Source organism: Pogona vitticeps, chromosome 4 (assembly GCF_051106095.1).
Source record: "Pogona vitticeps strain Pit_001003342236 chromosome 4, PviZW2.1, whole genome shotgun sequence".
In the NCBI taxonomy this organism is placed as follows: domain Eukaryota; kingdom Metazoa; phylum Chordata; class Lepidosauria; order Squamata; family Agamidae; genus Pogona; species Pogona vitticeps.
In genome coordinates, this window is record NC_135786.1 from 18,096,922 (window position 1) to 18,116,343 (window position 19,422).

The 19,422-nt window shown below is 40.4% G+C and overlaps 1 long non-coding RNA gene across 1 annotated transcript; it reads left to right on the forward strand.

The window, feature by feature from the left end:
• Positions 1-1,807: 1,807 nt before the first annotated feature.
• Positions 1,808-19,210, forward strand: LOC144588772 (uncharacterized). Its single transcript, XR_013544463.1, has 2 exons — positions 1,808-1,923; positions 19,146-19,210. It is a non-coding gene; the product is annotated as an uncharacterized LOC144588772 (long non-coding RNA).
• Positions 19,211-19,422: the final 212 nt, after the last annotated feature.

Genomic DNA, 19,422 nt, shown 5'->3' on the forward strand with positions numbered 1-19,422 from the left:
GCATCATTTCAGTTTTCAAAACTGGATTGGATTTGTCACAGAATCCCCAGTCTTAACAATCACCATTGCCCTCTCTGTTGATTTTCTTGACAATCAAAACCGCTGTGATTCGGCCAGATTCAGCCCAGACGGTGTTGTGTGCTGCATAGGTCAGAAAAATAGACATGTGGCACAGACATGCTTGCCGCTGCCCACATTGTTTGGATTGCTTTGGCATTATTTCCCTCTCCCCCCCCCCCCCCAGGCAGGAAGGAAAGTTTCAAGAGAGTATAATGTTCTAGGAACAGAGATCTATGTGAAATCTTCCATAGGATCACAAAGCTATTACTGCATGCTCTTGATTGATCCTATCTGAGCATGCAGAAAGAGAGAATTACACACACACACACACAGAGAGAGAGAGAGAGAGAGAGAGACTTCAGAGATGATTCTGCAAGAACCTCTAGAAATAACTAGCCCCTCTGATTTATAGTGCCAGAAAGCTGGCTGGCTGCTATGTTGTGCCTCATAAAGTAATAGATGAACATAACATTATCTGCTATAATTCCAGTTTAGTGTAAGTTTCAGACAGTTCTATTGATAGCTCTGCATTCTTAAAATGCAGTTGCAATAGAAAGTAGCTTGGGAATCACACACTGGTTGACAGGCTTATTGTGTGAAAATGGTCTTTGAGATTTCATCCTCCCCAGCAAGAAAGTTCTGTGACACATTGGGAACTTACAAGGAAGCTTCAGAGTGTATTGAGCAATTCCACTTCACCCAACACACCAGGCTTTAAGAACTGCCTTTTTAAAAACAGTTGCAGGATTCTTTCAAGACATCATTCCCCCTGCTTCTTCCAAGTTATTTGAATTTCTATAGAAATATTTTTTCTTACCAATGGTGACTGGTTATATTGACCGGGGCTATTCAGATGCTGAATGGGGTGCAAAGCATTATAATTTTCAATATGCATTCTCAACGTCCCTTCTAAATTAGTCACCTCTTGGGTTCCTGAACTGATGATATTCACTGGCTTCTGTAACCTTGTAACTGAGTTTCCAATTAGGTTTGCTCCATGTTTTTTTTTAATTGCAGAAAATATATACAGTACTGTGGTTTTGGGAGAAGTCAGGTTCACATCCTCACTCAGCCACCCATGAAACTCACTGGGGACCCTGGCCAATCACTAAGCTATCTTATAGGATTGCTATACAGTGGTGCCTCGCTAGACAGTTACCCCGCATGACAATTTTTTCGCTAGACACTGACCTTCTGCGATTGCTATAGCGATTTGCAAAACAGTGATTCCTATGGGGGAATTTCCCCTGACAATGTTTGGTCCCTGCTTCGCAAACCAATTTTTGCTAGATGACGATTTTGACAGCTTCCTCCACGCTCACAAAACAGGTGTTTTCAGGGCCTAAGCTTCGCAAGACAGCGATTTAACAGCTGATCGGCGGTTCGCAAAGTGGCTTTCCTATGGCCGATCTTCGCTAGACAACAACGATTCTTCCCTATTGGAACACATTAAACAGGTTTCAATGCATTCAAATGGGGAAATGCTTTTTGCTAGACAATGATTTCGCTAAACAGCGATTTCAGTGGAACAGATTATCATCGTCTAGCGAGGCACCACTGTAATGAGAAATGAGAAGTATACACTGTATTGAATGTCTTTCAGGGAAGGAGGTGATGTGGCTAAAGAGCCACAGCAGTACAGCGCTTAGTAGGCATGAGGGAACACTACCCACTTCAATTCAATCAGAATTATTTATCTTACAAATGGCAACCAATTTGCTTCAAGCCAATTTTTCACTGCCCCATTCAAATTGTAACCTATTTTTATAGGTCCAAATGGTGGTGGTGGAGAGAACCATGAAAATAGGAAGCATAATGGTCTGTGATACTGGCTGGAATGCGATCAACCCGTTCCACTTCCAGGTATGTGGGCAAAGATCAATCCAATGCCTGCCTGCCTGCCCTCCCCATTCTGAGAAGCATGTACTTTATGACTTCAGATCAGATCCAGAGTTCCTTAGGCACAAGGCCAAAGGAAACAAAACAACAGAAAAGTCTGGGAAATAGCTTGCTTTACTAGCTCCTTGGTGGGAAAGGCTGCCCTGTAAAATAATAGCACAGCAGTAATGGTAGCAGCGCAGCCAGAAGGCTCCTGGATAGAAATCTTGAAAAGTGCCCCCACTTAAGCAAATAAAACACAACAGCCAGAAAGGAAAACAAGCATGCATGAAAAAAGAAAAATACTGCAAAAATAAGCTATCCACATGCACTAAAAAAGTAAAGTAGAGAAGTGGAGAAGGAATAGCTATGTGAAATTCTATTCCTAATGCTCACTGAAATCAGGTATGAGAAGACATCTGTGGTACATTCACATGCACAGACATTCAATCTGTTGGCTTGAGATCTGCAGCTTTCTAAAAGAAAAGAAACAAAAAATCTCCAATGTGTGCCCACCCACAGTACTGAAAGTGACACGAGCAGCAGTCTGTTGCAGACTAACACCACTCATCTCTTGACTGCCAAGACTCAAAATAGCTATCAGCCATAAAGACAGGTGATTTTTCCTTGTAAGTCTCAACCCCAACCCCTTCATAGCTGGGGCTACCAGGAGAGCTTGAGCTATCAATCACCTTCTGCTTTTACCTTCCTGGTACTTTTACAGTGTTATTTCCATTTTTCCACTGAGACTCACTGTCACCAAGATCTCATTCCCTGCTAATTCTCAGTATGTTTACCTCTGAAGCACCATCACAAAATCTGATGAATTGGGGGATTCCAATTCAAGCCAAACGCTTGCTTCAGCCTTCCTTGAGATGTTTCATTGAGATGAATTCAAAAGGGAAGAAGGACCCTCTTATTTCACTTTATTTTCTGAATCAACATCAAATCTGAAGCTCTTTTCTATTGGTTAGAGTATTGAGCTAGAACCCGGGAGATCTAAATTCAAATCTATGTTGAGTCATGAAGCCCATTGTGTGACGTTCAGCCAGACACCTTCCCTCAACCTGATCTACAGAATCATAGATATTTTTTGTTCTCAAGAAAAAGTGAGGAGGAGAAAGGTTTTCCTCACTACTTTCAGCTTATTGGAGAAAAGGTGGGAGACAAGGCTGGCTCTTTCATTTGGCCCAGTGGGGTGATCACTTTAGGCAGTTGAATGCTAGGTATGGTGAATGAGCCGTTTCTCCACCATTGTTGCCACTGCCCAGAAAACCCATCCTCCACGGGATAGCTGCTACTACATGCAGCTGTCCTGAGCCACCACTTTTTCCCCACCTACACAGACTCTCAACAGGTCAACTCTACAAAGAGGCAGCTCCATTCATTGAGTAACTGGCTGCAAGTGGACATTTAGTGTGAAGTCAAAATGGGAGAGGTGAGCTGCACGATTTTATGTGCTTTCAGTTCTCCATCCCTTAGCTCTGCAAGCTATCCAGATAATCATATTGATTGATTGATTGATTGATTGATTGATTGATTGATTGATTGATTGATTGATTGATTGATTGATTGATTGATTGCATTTATACCCCACCTATCTAGTCGAACAACCACTCTAGGTGGTTTCCAACATATATAATTGCATATAAAATATACAAAAACTTTAAACATCAATAAACAAATTATTCATAATCATCATCTTAGAACTGCAGGGCTAGAAGGGCACCCCTGTGATGGATATCTAAACCACTGAGCTATCCAGCAGTTCTTAAGAATTAGTCTTTCATAATAATAATTGTCATCTTAAAACGATGCCGGATTTTTTGAAAAAAAAATTTGAAATGGGGATTGGAAGGCTAAGGAAGGGAGTCAAATGATAAAACGAAAAACAGGTAAGTTTGGCCTTCAAATCCCTTATGAATACACAGTGGAAGTGAAGAACAGATTTAAGGAACTAGATTTGGCAGACAGAGTGCCTGAAGAATTATGGATAGAGGCTTCTAACATTGTACAGGAGGCAGAAACAACAAATCATCACAAAAAAAAGGATGTGCAAGAAATCAAAGTGGCCTTAGAAATAGCAAAGAAGAGAAGGGAAACAAAATGCAAGGGAGATAAGGAAAGTTAGAGAAAATGGAATGCAGACTTCCAAAGAATAGCAAGGAGAGAGAAGAGGGCCTTCTTAAATGAACAGTGCAAAGATATAGAGGAAAAGAATAGAAAGGAAAAACCAGAGATCTGTTCAAGAAAACTGGAGCGATTAAAGGAACATTTTGCACAAAGATGGACATAATGAAGGACAAAAATTGTAGGGACCTAACAGAAGCAAAAGACATCAAGAAGAGGTGGCAAGTATACAGAGAGGAATTACAGTGGTGCCCCGCTGGACAATTACCCAGCTTGATGATGAATCCGCTTAACGTTGAAGATTTTGTGATCGCTTTTGCGATCGCAAAACAATGTTTAGATGGGGGAATTTCGTTTAACGTTGACCGGTTCCCTGTTTTGGGAACCGATTTTTCACTTTACGACGATCAGCAAAATGGCCACTGGCTGTAGAAAATGGCTCCCCACTGTGTTAGGGACGGATTCCTCGCATTACAGGCACCAGAAAATGGCCACCGTATGGAGGATCTTCGCTGGACGAGCAGGTATTTCGCCCATTGGAACGCATTGAACAGTTTTCAATTAGTTTGTTTGGGGGTTTTTTTATTTTGCTTCATGATGTTTTCACTCCACAGTGATTTCACTGGAACAAATTAACGCCGTCAAGCGAGGCACCACTGTATACCAGAAAGATCTGGATGTCCTGGACAACCCAGATAGTGTGGTTGCTGACCTTGAGCCAGACATCCTGGAGAGTGAAGTCAAGTGGGCCTTAGAAAGCATGGCTAACAACAAGGCCAGTGGAGGTGATGGCATTCCAGTTGAACTATTTAAAATCTTAAAAGATTACACTGTTATGGTGCTACACTCAATATGCCAGCAAGTTTGGAATACTCAGCAGTGGCCAGAGGATTGGAAAAAATCAGTCTACATCCCAATCTCAAACAAGGGCAGTGCTAAAGAATGCTCCAACCACTGTACAATTGCACTCATTTCACACACTAACAAGGTTATGCTCAAAATCCTACAAGGTAGGCTTCAGCAGTATGTGGACAAGAACTCCCAGAAGTACCAGCTGGATTTCAAAGGGGCAGAGGAACTAGAGACCAAATTGCTAACATGCGCTGGATTATAGAGAAAGACAGTTCCAGAAAAACATCTACTTCTGCTTCATTGACTACGCAAAAACCTTTGACTGTGTGGACCACAGGAAACAATGGCAAGTCTTTAAAGAAATGGGAGTTCCTGACCATCTTATCTATCTCCTGAGAAATCTATCTGTGGGACAGGAAGCAACAGTTAGAACTGGATATGGAACAACTGATTGGTTCAAAATTGGGAAAGGAGTACGACAAGGCTGTATATTGCCTCCCTGCTTATTTAACATATATCCAGGATACATCATGCAAAAGGCTGGACTGGATGAATTCCAAACCTGAATTAATATTGCCGGAAGAAATATCAACAATCTCTGATATGCAGATGATACCACTCTGAAGGCAGAAAGTGAGGAGGAATTAAAGAACCTCTTAATGAAGGCTAAAGAGAAGAATGCAAGAAATGGTCTGAAGCTCAACATCAAAAAAACTAAGATCATGGCCACAGTGACAGATTTTACTTTCTTGGGCTCCACGATCACTGCAGATGGTGACAGCAGCCACAAAAATAAAAGTCACCTGCTTCTTGGGAGGAAAGCAATGACAAATCTAGACAGCATCTTAAAAAGCAGAGACATCACCTTTCCAACAAAGGTCCTCATAGTCAAAGCTATGGTTTTTCTAGTAGCGATGTATGGAAGTGAGAGCTGGACTATAAAGAAGGCTGACCGCCGAAGAATTGGTGCTTTTGAATTGTGGTGCTGGAGGAGACTCTTGAGAGTTCCCTGGACTGCAAGGAGATCAAACATATCCATTCTAAAAGAAATCAACCCTGAGTACTCACTGGAAGGACAGATCCTGAAGCTGAGGCTCCAATACTGTACTTTGGCCATCTCATGAGAAGAGAAGACTCCCTGGAAAAGACCCTGATGTTGGGAAAGTGTGAAAGCAAGAGGAGAAGGGGATGACAGAGGATGAGATGGTTGGACAATGTCATTGAAGCTACCAACATGGATTTGACCCAACTCCAGGAGGCAGTGGAGGACAGGAGGGCCTGGCGTGCTCTGGACCATGGGGTCACGAAGAGTCGGACATGACTTAACGACTAAATAACAAGAAGTGAGAGCTGGACCATAAAGAAAGCTGACTGCCAAAGAATTGATGCTTTTGAATTGTGGTGCTGGACTGGACTGCAAGGAGAACAAACCTATCAATTCTAAAGGAAATCAACCCTGAGTGCTCACTGGAAGGACAGATCCTGAAGCTGAGGCTCCAATACTTTGGCCATCTCACGAGAAGAGAAGACTCCTTGGAAAAGACCCTCATCTTGGGAAAGTGTGAAAGCAAGAGGAGAAGGGGATGACAGAGGATGAGATGGTTGGACAATGTCATTGAAGCTACCAACATGAATTTGTCCAAACTCCGGGAGGCAGTGTAAGACAGGAGGGCCTGGCATGCTCTGGTCCATGGGGTCATTAAGAGTCGGACATGACTTAACGACTAAACAATAACTATCCCATTGAATCAATGGGGTTTGGGTGAGTCATGTCCTCCATAAGTATCATTGATTCAAATGGGTCTGCTTTAGTAGTGATTTGCTTTAGCACAGTAAGTTGCAGTTAAAGTGGGCCCATTCAAATCAATGCAATTTATGGAGGAATTATTACTTAGGGGATGCAAATGAAGCCTACTTAAAGAGTGGAAAGTATTGTGAGTACACTTAGGCTTCCCCTCAGCAATGGCAGCCAGCCGGTCAATCTTTCATTCATAGAAGTGTTGCACTGCAAACTTGCTGATGAGCAAAATGACCCTTTTAAGACCACAGATGATAATAATTTTTAACAATTTGTTTTTAATTTTCATCCATATTTCATATACATTTATAATTATAAATTATTCAGTGCTCTGATATGAGGAAGGAAAGGAGGGAGGGAACTAACTTATCAAACCCACATTGATTCAATGGGCCTATTCTAGTGTGATGTATTACACTACACAACAGGATTTTGGCCAGTATGTCCAGCACCAGATTCATGAAATGAGGAAGACATACAGCCATGTACTGTGTAGGGATACTTATGATTGCCAATTGGTTCTGAAATGTGTTTCTGCTTTTGAACGAGCTGTGTACATCTTTGGGATGGAAAGAATATGAGATAAGTTTTTCATTTTTGTCTATTTAGACAAAAGAAGATATTGGGATGAGAACATTTAATGCTCTAAGAGACTCTTCAACTCCAGTCAAGAGTGCGAGAAAATTATTTTGTCTCTAAATTCTTTCACATGTGTGTGAAATACTTTTAGTGTCCTTTCTCTCTAAGCAGCAAATTGTGTGCACGCACACATACAGCAAATGCAGAAGAACAAAATGCTTAAGAAGATGCAAACAAGCCATGAAGTGCTTTCAATTCTTCAATAAAGCAGCAGTCATTCAAATCTTGTTCAATTTACATGAATATAGATTTTACAGTATTTTACAAAATGTTGTGTTTTTTCTTTTTCCTTTCCTTTCCTTTAATTTTTTTTAAATTTTATTGCACAAAGCATATTTCCCACCAATGCAAGAATGTCATTAAAAGCAGCAAGAAGTTCCTTACCATTGTTATTGGCAAGAGCACAAATGCAGAGATTCTTCCCTCTTGGATGTGAATGAAGCCCTATGCGGATTTACATCCTCCATACATCAGTGCTTGTGAAAACATTATCATATGTTAGTTGGTGCTTCAAAAAGTGTCTCTTTGGACTACAACTGCCACCATGGCTAAAATATACCTAGAGTTATAATCCAACAAGTATCTTTTCCAAACTCCAATGTAAATGATGTGCTGGAGAAAACAGAAAAGGGCTTTTACTTAGGAGCTGATAATACTTTGCTACTATTGTTCTAGTCCCTTAGGTCTGATCCCTTTTTTAACGACTTTTTTATTATATAACAAACAAACACACAACTATCAAAGGAATACAAATACAAGGGGGAAAGGAAAAAAAACAAGACAAAACAAAACATTATTGTTTACAATAATACAATATCTAATATAATTTTGACTCCATGCCTGTGATACAATACTAAAATCCATAACCTATATTATATTCTCTACTCATGTTTGTTTCTGGTCCCAATCATAAAACATTTTCCAGCTTTCTTTAACATATATTCTTGGGTTCTCACGTAATGCCTCTTACAAACTGTCAGTTTCTACAGTATCTAACACTTTTTTAAACAGCTCCTCCATCTTTGGATTTTCCTGATTTTTTCCCCATTTTTGGGCCCAAATCAGCCTTGCCACTGTAAATATGTGTGACAACATATATTTAATTTTTTTAATCAAGAATTTCTGCCAGTATATTCAGCAAAAATCTTTCTGGCTTATAAGCTCTTTTATGTTGTATAATTTCTTGTATAATATATTTTATTTATCTCCAAAGTCTTTGTACTCTATTGCATGTTCACCACATATGAAAAAATGTCCCAGGTTGTTGTGAACACTTCCAACATAAGTTGCTAAACCCCGACATTATTTTTGCTAGTTTAACAGCTGTGAAATGCCATCTATAAAACATCTTTAAAACAGTTACTCTCAGGTTTGCTGGTTTAATCCATGTATAGTTGTCATTCCACATTCGAGTCCAATCATCTATATCTTTATTGTAACCAAAATTTTGTGCCCATTTAATCATCACTGCTTTCACCCTTTCATCCTGTAAATTATATTCTAACAAAAAAGTATACCATTTTTATATAAATTTATCACTATTGTAAATCCATATCTCATTCATCTGAACCTTCCCCTCATTAAAAAAAACCATTATTTTTTAAACCTTGGTTCTAATTTTAACAATGCCCATCAGTGCATCTGTAGACCCATTTCCTTCAGCTCTGGTATATATTTTTTTAAAATTGTTACTCTTTATTTAAGAGCTCTTTATACATATATCTCCATTCTTTCGAAATTAAAGAAGATTGTGTAAAAGCTTCCAAAGGTGCTCCTTAGGTCTGATCTCTGATGGGCTTACTCATCAAAATTCCTTTGAACATATCTCTGGTTGACATATTTTCAGAAGGGATTGACTACCATTTGACCATCAAGATGTGGATGGCATTTATTAAAGTTCTCTGCACTCAGTCACTCCCACAGTTCAGTTTTAAGAACAAATCCAATAAATTGGTAAATCTGTAGCTTTATCTCTATCTATTCAATGTGCAATCAATATAAGCCTTTGCTTGTGTTAAGACTTTGGGATTTGACCCATAGTGAAGTGTGTTATTGCATCTTGATACACAGGCCCAAACAATAAACTCAAACTAATAAACACACAAAAAAATCTAATCAAGAAATTCCTATTTTAGGCTTGTGCAGGCAAGTGTGATGACATTTTCTGTTTTTTATTCTCCCTCAACAAAACCCCATATTTGATCAAAGGCAGACGCACTTGAAGATGACAACTTGACTCTACCCTTAGCTCTGTTTTTGTTCTGTTCATGTGTTTTGAAAATGAAGATAACAGTTACAAACAATGCATTGTGTATACAAGATAGTTACACAGTACAGATCCTTACACATATGTATGTCATGGTTGTCATCTCTAGAGCAGGAAAAAAAACTCTGCCCATTCTTGATCACCAGCTTCATAGTTTAAGAGAGTTTTCTAAACACACGTGAGGGAACAGGCAGGGTAGGTGGGGCTCGTCAGCCTTGGAAGGCAGGCCATCTAGGAGAAGGAAAACTCTGATTCCAAACTTCCACTGCCTTGTGGCTATATCCACTGATGGAAAAGGCTTCAGGAGTAAACCTCGAGGCAAAATCCGGAGCCAGAGACTCAAGTTCCAATTATGCAAAACTGGGATACTTCCAAGTTCCATGTAAATGTGTATGAGATTGCATATTCACATCACATTAAAAAAAATCCTGTGATTATCCCAGAGTTTTTGCTCACAAGAAGCATGTTGGATTTGTTCATCTGCAATAATTTGGGCGTCCTCTGTAAGAGGAACATGAATTAAAGTGCTGGATAGCTCAGTGGTTTAGAAGCCAGTGGTTGGAAGTTCGATTCCCCACTATGTCTCTTTAACAGGGGCTGAATTTGATTATCCATAGGGGCCCTTCCAGCTCTGCAGTTCTTTTTTTTAATATTTTTTTTTATTTTTAAACTACTAGGAATAGGGTAGGGAATACAAAAGGTAAAATGGAGCGTAAGGGATGGGAAAAAGGTTTTGAGGATAGAACACAGAATATATAATCATCCACTCTCTTCACATTAAGTATACATGCCTCTGATCTATTCATTTTTCAATACAAAAAACAACATATTCTTTTATATATATATCTGTATACTATTTGATTATCCTCTAAATATCAGCTTATATTCATATGTTAATTTAAGTCTAAGTTATTCCAACTCTATCAAAAAATCGAGACCATTTATAAAATACATCCCCTCTTTCATTTTCCTTCTGCCTTGGATGTACATTCAGCCTGTCTGGAAAGGTATCCATTTCTGCCACTTCCCATATTTTCTCAGTACCCTTCTCTCGTTTCTGTGCCTCTATTTTCTTCCAGTTTTGGGGAGATAAAATTAAATCCAGGACAGTAGTCTGATTTTTAACATCACCTTTTCTGACTATTATAGCTGAGTAGCTCACATGATAACTCTTAATCCCATTTATGTTACCTGGCATCGCTCTCAATAACAATTGTTCTGGAGTTAGAATTTCATTCAGTTGTTGTTTAACCTCTGATGGTTTCCCTTTCATCAGGTCTTCTACCTGGTTGAGGTGCTCATTTACCTGCAGAAATCCTGTTATTATTGTCATTTGCATGGTAACCAGCCATTCTTTGTCTGCCAACATTCCCACTAGGTGTGTCCTCCCCCTCCTTGCCCAGATATTATAGCAATATTCTCAGAATCCACACAGTCCAGCCAAAAGAGAGTCCAAAGTAAGCATCAAACAGGGAACCAGTCTCTCCTAAAAAGAAAAACAGTTGTAGTCCTTTAATAACTCCAGACCTGATTTTCTTAGGTCCTCTGTCTATTCTGTTAAGTTCCTTTCGCTGATGAGCTGATAATTTACTGTCCTTTGCTCCCAGGGATTTATTCTTCCTTCCAAAACCAAAGACACTTCTATTATCAAAGTCCCATTTGACTGGCTTCTGCCACTCTTCAATCTATATCGCCACACTGATGATTCATCGCCTGTTTTTTATTCCCAAAAGCTTATACCTCCTGCTCCAAAGACAAGATTTTATTTTCAAAGTCCCACGCAAACTAGTGAGAAAGGTCCAGATTACACAGCATTGACAAGATTTCGGTCCCTGTTGAGTAGTATTTCCTATGGGATTTTTTTCCAGAAACACAAAATTTTTCCATCTCACAGTGTATCTGAATGATCTTGAGCCAGCTTGCTAATTATAAACTTGCTGTTTATCAGACAGTTCGCTTTGAAAAAAAAAAAACAAGCTGGCAGGCATGGCTCGCCTCTTCCTCTTTCTCCTTTCGGTCAGGTATTTTCCCTTTAGTTTCTTTTACATCTTAATGAGGTTATTCATAAATCAAGGGCTTACTTTGTTGTTGTTTCTGTTCTCCTTCCTCGGGAAAATTGGGGGTGGAGTTTCGTGCAGCTTTCGGCCATAAAATGGCCTCCCATCTCCGGTCTGTGCGTGGGTGAATTTTCAGAGGGAAGAAAGACCCGGTTGCTGCCAAATCTTCTACCTTCTGGGCTCACCATCTGCTTCGAGGTGACCTCTCCTGGCCTCCCCTTCTGTCCCCCCCCCTTTCTAGTGGGACAACAGGCCGGGCGGTTCCAACTTTTCCCGGGAGCTGTTTGCCGGGAGCTGCTGGCTTCACTGCAGTCAAGCTCCGCCTCCCCAGCTCTGCAGTTCTAAGATGATGATGATGATATGAAGTTTTAAAATGAAATTTTCTTATCTTCTTCCTCCTTCATTTGAATCAGTGCAATGCTTCTTTGAAAGGTATAACTTTATTTTTTTTCTCTCTGAGGAATATCTATCTCTCTACTCTGTCTGTCTGTCCGTCTGTGATTACTTAAAATCAGAATTTGGCCTAAACTAAGAAATTCTTCATATGTGTTCTCTCCTCCCTCATGTACTAGATCCCAAGTTCTTATAGACTGGTCCAAGATAAGAAATACCTGATGGATTTCTTGTAACTTTCTTTACAAACAACCAGGCCTTCTCTGTGCTTTTCATCTGAAGAAACAGCTCTGGAGATACTGTTTATTTAAAATATTTTTACTTCACCTTTCTCTTTAAAAAGAGACCCAAGATGATTTACATCATTTGTATGCTTACTGTTTTTAGCATTTAAAGCTAAAAACAGTAAGCATACGAATACTAAGAAGGATCAAACAAATACCACATTCATAAAAAAGGAGAAACCAAAAGCAACACCAAAAACCCATTTGAAGCAATAGGGCACAACAATCCATTTAAAAAAACCCTCCGGCAGCTAAGTACTAAGCTTGCCTGTAGAGAAAGACTTTTGTCTGCTTGCAGAAGGAAAGCAAAGATGGGACCAGCCTGGACTCTTGTGGGAAGGAGTTCCAGAGTCTGGCTGCAATGACAGTTAAGGCCTTCTCTTGCATCCCTACCTAATGCACCTATGAAGGTGGTGGGATTGAGAGAAAGGCCTCCCCTAATGATCTAACACCCAGGCAGGTTCATGAAGGAAGACACAATCCTTGAGATAACTTTAGGGATTCAAGGAGGGCTTTTCCAGCAACCGCCTTACTATTGTCTCCCTGAAGAATGCTGAGATCCTACCGTGTTGGAAGGAGGCATCGCTCCTCCTTCCCAGTGCCTTTCTGGCTGCTTTTATAAGCTAGGAAGGGCAAGTGTCCAACAGATGGGTGGCACAGCTTTTACCTTCTGAAAGGTTATGCAAATTACATAGAACTTAAAGGTATGTAAGAACGCTTTGGCCAGAATCCTATTAGTGTCCAAATAATAATTGCTGTTGACAACTGTAGCTTAACCAACAATTGCAGATGAGATGTGGGGTACTTTCCGGGTCACACATCTCATTCTGTAACAGAGATGTGCTTCAGTTACCTCATTAAATAGCTGGAATTAGCCACAGCAAGTTACATGAACATTACATGGATGCCAATAGGATTGCCAACTTTTTCTTACTCTCCGCTGGAGGTGAGGAGAGCTTTACATTTTCTCATCCAAGTGAGACAGCCTAATTTCAGGAAGAATAAGGAATTTAGGAGGTGCTCCAGTTACTAGTGACTATGGCTGGAAGGTAACTCCAAAAAACTTTTGAATCCTTCTCCATATGCGGGGGGGGGGGATATGTTTTTCCCCCAGCTGAAGAATTTTCTCTTTTATCAATCCAGAGCTTGTATACATTTATATTTGCACCCCAATAAGCTCTGTGCTAAATGGATTCGATTTAAAATCATGTGACTATTTGAAATGCTGCTTGAATTCCTACCTGGGAGACAGCTGGCAACAACAGCCCCTGTGTGGGTTTGTGTGTTTGGGTCTCTTCCCTGCTCCCCAAAAAGTATGCACACACCCCCTCCTGCCTAAGTGCTTGGCTTCTGGTTTCCCATTGTGGCTGTCTGCTGATCAAATCCTCCCTTGCTCTCTGCCTCTCAGAGACCAGCAAAACCATTCTTAAAACGACAGAAACAGTTTACTTCCTTGTTCCTGCCCCTGCTTCCTGTGATATTGCACAGAGAAGTAAATCCTGCTTGGCCATGATGACAGACCAAACAGGATGTCTGTTCCAAAAAACCCAGCCTTCACATCTGCTTTTGGATATTTAGCAGCAGAAGCAGTGACTTAAGACATGAGCCTTTATCTTAGATTGCTTAGGTAACATGACATGTTCCCTGTCTTTCACTGGGAAATTCTAAATTCTTCCCATGATAGCTGTAAGGGAATACAAAGCTCAGGGTCAAAATGAAAGAATAATCATGATATGCTGTGATATTGGATTGCTGCCTTTTTATTCTTTCCTTCTTTTTTACAAGTCAGCTTGGGCTTTTTGCATTTAAAAGAGAATTATTTGTAAAGAGGGAAACATTCTCAATTCATCGAATCTGGCATTAACATTTTCCAAACAGCTCTATTATTATAATACAGCTCAAAATTCGCTTACATCTTTTCTTTTCACAGGCAAGAAGGAGTCTGAGACCAGTATTTCCTTGTTCTTCCCCTCCCAGAGCATTTATGATTATTTTTTCATGGCCACACATGTTCCATTCCTCTTATTTAAATTCTCCTGCCTTCTCGCACTCTAGCTAAGAGCACACAGTTAAGTCATTGGCAATTCTAAGCACACACACACACAAACACACACACACACACTTCATTCTTGGCACACATCCTTAGACACTCTGGAAGTGTGTGTGTTTTTAGGGTTCTTCAGCAAACGACACCATGGGGAAGATACACAGAGCAGTTGTGAACTAAAGTAGATCCTCCTCTTCTCTCCCCCCCTCCCGAGCACAGTCGTGTTTTGTAAAACCTACTTTAGCTTGAACTACTGTGGGAATAAGCTAAGCTGTAGCTCAGTTACTTGCATAAGAAAATCATTCAGAGCCAAGATTCATTTGCCTCCTGGACTGAAGATTTTGATACAGCTACTGTACCTTTATTAGACAGCAGTCTCCTTATTTTTTTCCATTTAACTGATATCTGACTGATATCATTATATCTTTCCATTCACTACACAAATCTAGAGTTACCCAAAGGACCAAAACAGGAAAGGATTGCCTTCACTCTATATTGGCTTTGTTTTATCTCCAAATGCATTATCCATACAGCCAGACTCTGACTGCTCATATGAGTAAAGGAAGAAGAAAACACAAGAACCAGATGAACACTGCCCTTCCAACCCCGGAATAAAACACGAGACAGTGATATAGGTTAAATGAGCCTCGTGGCGCAGTGGTTAAAACGCTGTACTGCAGCTAAAACTGTGCTCACGACCTGGGGTTCAAATCCAAGGTAGCCGGCTCAAGGTTGACTCAGCCTTCCATCCTTCCGAGGTCGGTAAAATGAGTACCCAGCTTGCTGGGGGGGGGGGAATGTGTAGCCTGTATAATTAAAAAAATTGTAAACCGCCCGGAGAGTGCTTGTAGCGCTATGGGGCAGTATATAAGTCCAATAAATAAATAAATAAATAAATAAATAAATAAATAAATAAATAAATAAATAAATAAATAAATAAGTAAATAAGTAAATAAGTAAATAAGTAAATAAATAAATAAATAGATAGATAGATAGATAGATAGATAGATAGATAGATAGATAGATAGATAGATAGATAGATAGATAGATAGATAGATAGATAGATAGATAGATAGATAAATACGGGCCACACTTTATTAATATACATTAATATTCAAAATTGCCATTCATAAGGAGGGGGCCTGCTGTAGTGCGGAAACAGTTAGATGACATGAGTATCTAAATACTCCTAGATCAATGAAAGGGCGAGTCCCTGGCCCCCAGGGTCCAGCGATCTTAAGGATAGCCGGAACCTGGCCGGCCGCTAACAAACACCCCCAGACCTTGATCCCCCTTTATTCGAGGGTTGTTAGTCTGGAAGTGGCCCAGCGCATCTTCCCGCCACAGGCACTGTAACTGCACGATCCACAGTGCCAGTCAGTCAGATGTACTGTTGGCTTGCTTCAAATTACAGTGGGACCCACCGTAAATACCTGTTTTTCCGCACTACCCGCCAGTGTGACCGAAATTTTAATCCACCAAATTGCCACAACCTTTTCCTAGTGTGGGATAGGCAAAAACTCCCCCAGGATGAAGGCCAACATTCCTATCCGGCCCCGTAACGGCGACCAGAATAACTCACACTAGCAATAGGGAGGGTGGGTGGGTGCCCAAAAAGAAGAGGGTGTTCTGGAGAGGAAAACCTCTTTAAATACCCTGGCTTTCCGCTCCCACCTAGTAATCCCTCCTTCCACGTCCTGCAACAGCCACCAAGTTCTCAGGGTATGCAAATCCGTACTGCAAGACCACGCGCTGAGCGTAGCCCACTGTTCAGCGTCTCCCTTCCAGCTCGGCTGCCCGAAAAGGAGAGGGTGTTCTGGAGAGGAAAGCCTCTTTAAATACCCTGGCTTTCCCCTCCCACCTAGTAATCACATGAGACTAAGCAGTCTCGTGATATCCCGGGTGGAAGGCAAGGCAAGCTTCGCTGTTCGAGGTCCGGGGACCCTCCAGCGGCTGGATCATTTGAGGCTGAGATAGCAGGAGAAATGCAAAACAATGACAGTAAACTAGATTAGAGGGTGAGGTGCTGAACATTCTCAAAATGCAAGGGTGCCTTGGGAAACAGAAGTCATTATTTTCAACCCAAATACTGCAAGGAGAGAACCCTCAGCATAGCCATAATGGATGCATAAGGGAAGATGGATATACAAGTACCTCAGGAACTGGCAGAGTGTAATGCAAAATGACAGAGAGGCCACAGTGGAGGCGTTTAAGGTGAACACTTAAAAGCAGCATGAGGGTTGAATATAAAACATAACATTTCCATTAGTAATACAAAATGTACTCAACCCAGGTAGACCTGCTTTTCCATAGATTATACAGTGCATCCTGTTTCATAACAAGAGTGACAAAAGGGGATTTTTTTTAACTAACTAAAAAAAAAGTTTGAGGTTTTCCCCCCCAAAAATTGTGGTTGTAAATTTGACAGGGAGTGAGAAAACGCCTAAAACCTGTTAGACGTCCCAAGGGAGTATGATAAATGCATCCATCCCTATAGGAGATAATAAAGGTTTGCCATTGGAATACCTTTATTGCTTCTAAATAAATAAATGGTTGGCATTCCAAGAAATGACTATGCAATTTCCACATTGTAGTGGGCATGTGTCGCTGTCCACACCCATCCACAGAGGTCTAAATCATATTCATAAGAGTTTCATCTTTTGTGTGGAACGTTAATTATTTCCTGTTGGATTTATTCACATATAACCTCATCATCTGTGACATTAGCAATACATCTCTCCTTTCCTTCAAAGGCACAAGGCAACTGTTATATTGCTCACCTCTGCTGCTCCACACTTTGTCATTAAAACAAGCCCATGCAGTCACTCAGGCTCAGAGAGAGAGAGAGAGAGAGAGAGAGACTAGCCCAAGGGCACACAGGACGGGATTGAAACAAAGCAGCATGAAACATTTATAAAACCATTTAAAATTATTTTTGTCCACTAGCCGTACACTAGGGTTACATCACGAGTAGTGATGAGGTATACATATATATGAATATTCCCACACAGCTGGACTTAACAAGGGTTCAGCCCCCAGGGCTGGACCATCTACTCATGCATCCAGTGGTGGGTGCATCCCTTCTTATCCTTCCAATCACACCTGGAGCGCTGCTCTCTTCCCACTCAGCTAACCATTCCAGGCAGAGGGTGGGAGGACGAGTCTCCCAGCATAGCTGCCAAGTGGCCAGTTGAGTGGGAAGAGAGCAGAGCTCCAGGCATGATTGAAAGGATGAACGGGAATGTTGCCACTGCTGGATGCATGAGTGGACGGTCTGGCCCCAGGGGCCAAACCCACATTAAGTCCAGCAGTACAGGGATATTCCTATACGAATGCCCCCAATCTCTAATCATGAGTGTAACAAACATAGGTGATGTGGGCACAGCAAACATTTTGCAAACTTGAGTAAAGGCAGGATGTTTTGGCCTGAATGCTGATGAGGGCAAGAACATTTGGAATATGTCACACCTATTTTAAGCCCATTTATTTAGCATTTTGGAAAAAAAAATCAGTGCATAAATACAGTTAAATGCCATTCATTTAAAATACCCTTCTGTCAATTTGAGTCTGGATCCAACCCATTTGGAAACAGTATGTCAGAAGAATTTCCCCTGGAAGTTTTATTTAAAAATAAATAAATTATTATAGCAAATATAATTAAATATTAGCATGTGCAAGTAATTGAAACATAGAAAATTAAACCTCAGCATGATGGACTCAGAATCCTCCTTAATCAAAAAGGCACTAGAATACAAATACAAGGAAGGGTCAAGAACTGGACTAGAAGATGTTTGGGAAAGACACAGATGTATACTCTGAGGAAGGATTTCTACTAACAAGAGGCCACTACCAGGCTCTGTGGAAGACAGCTGGACCCAACAATAGCACACACACACACCCATTCTGGCCACAGCTCATTACTACATATCCATATGGGAGACCCTGAGGAAAGGAGTCTGATGTTTAGGGTGGACGGGTTGCCCCACCAGGAGCAGACAACTTCAGTCATCCAGTCTCCTCAGTTTTAGCCAGTTTATGGGGTGTGGCACAGTCTGTAAGTTTTCTTCTTAGTGAGCGCCTTACTCTTGCCTTTCTGGAATTCAGGAAATGTTCATCTACAAAAATTCAGAGGCAAGTTATGTGTGTGTGTGTGTGTGTGTGTGTAATATGAATTTGAACCAAGATCTCCTGAGACTAAATCCAGTACTCTTCCTCACCACACTTGCTCTGAGGCACATGACTTTGTACAAATGTCTTTTAAGTGCTATAGTCTAACATATCATTTCTGTATATTGCAGGTATTTCTTTGTGTATGTATGTGTGGTTGGTTGTCTGTGTAGTTTATTTATCTGTTTATTTCATTCAACCTTCCAATTTAATATTTCACTCCTTATTTTGTTCATTTGTTCATACACACTGCTTATCTTCTTCTTCTTCTTTGTTAGTTCCATGTAATAATTTTTTTTTGATCCATTTGTAATCTTTCAACACCAACACAGTTGAATTTGCCATTTGAAAAAGTCACATTTGTTCAGCTATATGCTTATCATCAATTTCTTTGGCCTTTTGCAGGAAATAGTTCAGTTAAAAAATAGCTATTGTAAGCAGTATAGGAATTTAGGTATTGACGTTTCAAAATATTTTGTTCAAACAATAATATATAAATTGTTTGACTCATTGTTTCATTGTTCATCTCAAAATTTGCAATCCATGACTAAAATCCATTGACCCCTGTTTCTAGCTGAAGCGGAGGATGAGAGGAGAGATCTTATAGTGAGGGATTTCAAAATATGAAAGCTGCCCATGCTGAGGTCTTAAAAGGCCTTTCCACTGCCAAAAATGGTAGGTTGTCAAAAATTAGTTGTCAAAATTGCTATGTATCTGGATTTCTTGTATGCAATACTTTCTAACTATGCTGTCAAAAAAGATGATTGGCTTTCAAAAACCACTATGTTACAGGCTTTCACAATTTTTCTGTAGCTCATTTTGTGCTTCTCCGGATAGAGCTTTTGTGCCAC